The sequence below is a fragment of the Desmodus rotundus genome, chromosome 9 (assembly GCF_022682495.2).
Source record: "Desmodus rotundus isolate HL8 chromosome 9, HLdesRot8A.1, whole genome shotgun sequence".
Lineage (NCBI taxonomy): Eukaryota > Metazoa > Chordata > Mammalia > Chiroptera > Phyllostomidae > Desmodus > Desmodus rotundus.
Window position 1 is genome coordinate 37297214 of NC_071395.1, and position 3121 is coordinate 37300334.

Here is a 3121-nt window from a genome sequence, read left to right on the forward strand (position 1 = left end):
CTAAAAATAAATAAAATTAAAAAATATATATGTATATGGTACCATATGACTAAGCAATCCCACTTCTGGGTGTGTACCTCAAACAACTGAAAGCAGTTATTCAACCAGATTTGCACACCCATGTTTAGAGCACCATGATTCACCATGGCTAAGAAGTGGAAACCCAAGTGTCCATCAACAGATGAATGTAAGCAAAATGTGGTGCGTCCACACACTGGAATATACTATTCAGCCTTTAAAAGAAAGGACACTCTCACACTTACTACGTGGATGAACCTTGAAGACATCCTCAGTGACATAAACCAGACATAAAAAGACAAATACTGTATGATGCCACTCATAGGAGGTCCTTAGAAGAGTCAAATTCATAGAGACAGAAAGCAGAATGGTGGGAGCCAGGGCTGGGGCAAAGGGGTGAGGAGTTAGTCTTTACTGGGGACAGAGTTTGTTTGAGAAAGTCTTGGAGATGGGTGATGGGAATGATTGTACAACAGTGTGAATGTACTTAATGGCACGGAGCTGTGCACGTGTATTTTGCTACAGTAAAAAGCCAGCCCTGGCCAGTGGCTCGGTTGGTTAGAGAATTAACCCAATACACCAAGGTTGTGGGTTCAATCCCCAGTCAGGCACATACACGAATCAAAAATCAACCAGCCCTGACCAGTGTGGTTCAGTTGGTTGAGCGTTGGCCTCCAAAGCAAAATGTTACTGGTTTGATTCTTGGTCAGGGCGCATACATAGGTTGTGGGTTTGGTCCCTGTCAGGGTGAGTACAAGAGGCAACCGATCAATGTTTCTGTGCCATATTGATGGTTCTCTCTCTCTCCCTTACCTACACTCCCCCCTAAAAAAAAATGTATAAATGAGTGATGAGTGGAACAATTTACAAAAAAAGAATATACTTAAAAACCCAACCAAACATGTATACAGTACGCTCTCAGAGTAAGCTCTACATATTAAGAGCTGGGTACACCTGGAGGAAAGGAAGCTCAGAATCTCTTCAGCCATTTTCACAATCCTGGGGAAAGAGCCAATTAAATTCCACTCAAAGGAGGGGCTGCCCTCTCTGTCCCTAAGGGAGTACACCTTTTGGGGTGGAAGGATATGTTCTTTAGGGTGTGAAGGGTGTGATACAGGCTACTGAGAGTCCCGGCTGTCTGGAAATCCGTTTGCACGATGCCCTTTGCCAGGGACCTTAAGTTTGCCAATTAATTTCACTGGCAAAAGGAGCTAAGATTTAATGCTGTGATACCATGGTGAGATCCTGCTCCTCCCTGCGTCTTCTGTAAACCTGAGGGGCAGCAGCTCCAGAGGGAATGGGGAAGGCTGCCATCCAAAGAGGCCCTTTGGAGATCGCAAGGAAGTTTGCCTGGGCTGAGCTTTGGGAATGTGGGGGTATGGCTGTATTGTTCATTAGTTTTTTCTCAAGCCTGGCACATTGGAGGTATCGAGTTCCTTTTGGACAAATCAGTTTGTTTTAAAAACATTTTAATTCTTTAATTTTTTAAAAAGATTTTATTTATTTATTTTTAGGGGGGTAAGGGAGGGAGAGAGGGAAATATCAGTGTGTGGTTGCCTCTCGCACGCCCCCTACTGGGGATCTGGCCCACAACCCAGGCATGTGCCCTGACTGGGAATTGAACCGCTGACCCTTTGGTTTGCAGCCTGTGCTCAATCCACTGAGCTATGCCAGCCAGGGCTAAATTTTTTTTTTTTTATTTTAGAGAGAGGACATAGGAGAGACATCAATTTGTTGTTCCACTTACTGATACAATCAATGTTGATTCTTATATGAACCCGGACTGGGGGTGGAACCCACAACCTTGCTGTATCAGGATGACGCTCTAACCAACTGAGCTACCTGGCCAGGACATGTTTTAAAATCTTGATTGTGGTCGTTAGAATTACAAAACAACGGCCACCAATGACATCCCTGTGGATTTTAACCCCTTGAGACCATGTCAGACTCCAGACCTCCAGAAATGTGAGACAATAAATGTTTTTTAAAGATTTTATTTATTTTCAGAGAGAGGGGGAGGAAGAGAGGGAAACATCATGTGGTTGCCTCTTGTGTACCCCCATCTGGGGACCTGGCCCACAGCCCAGGCACGTGCCCTGCCCAGGAATCAAACAGGCAACCCTTTGGTTCGCACATTGGCCAGGGCTAAACGTTTTAAAGCCATTTTGTGGTGATTGGTCACAGTGGCTACAGACACATACACTAAAATAATTGGTCACAATTGTTTCCCAGGGGCCAGACTCCTGGAACCCAGGAGCTCATCCCCACCACCCCCACCTTTTGCAGGTCAGACTAGTCTCAGCTAAGGGAGTCAGTCCTGTGTGCAAGCTCTGACTCGCCTCTCTTCTCAGGGCTGCAAGTAGGAGCTTCACTGAATGGCAAAGCCCTGGGCATCTGGGGTAGGGGGACAGGGGGGCAGTCAAGAAGCTAGAAGGACTTGGCAAGCGAGGCCCATGTGTGTCCAAAAGGAAGGGGGAGCCCTTAGGGGGTATCAGATCCCATTCCACATTCCTGGCTCCAGGGCCCCTTCCTTCCCTTTGCCTCCTACCCACCACTCCCCACTGGTCTCTAGGATCCAGGTGGACTTGAGCCTAAAGGCTGGGAGCAAGCTGCCCTACTTCCTGACCTAGCCCTGCCTCTTGGGCCCTAAGGGTCCCAGTCACCATGCTTCATTTTGAGGCCCTGTCTGGATGACCCAATGCCCACATCACCCACGTCAACAGCCTAGTTTGTGCAAAGGTGAGCAGGCTGCCCAAGGCCACAATCCAGGTGTCACTCCCACAGGGACTGGGGAGGCCTGGCCAATCAACCCCCAGCCAGATCTGTCTGGATGCCTTTTCCTTGACACAGAGCAACTGGCCATGAACCTTAGAACTCAGGGCCTCTTGCACTGGCTCTGCAGCAACCACCAGGCCCCTACCTGACCACCCTGAAACCCACAACCGCCAGAACCCCAAGACCCCTCACTGAGGTAGAGGCCAGGCCCCCCATTCAAGCAGGCCACAAGTGGTTGCAAGACCACGGAGGAGCCAGGGTAGGCGCAGGCCCTCCCATGGGCAGGGGCTCTTCCCTGGCAGGGAGGGAACAAACGACACAACGTGGG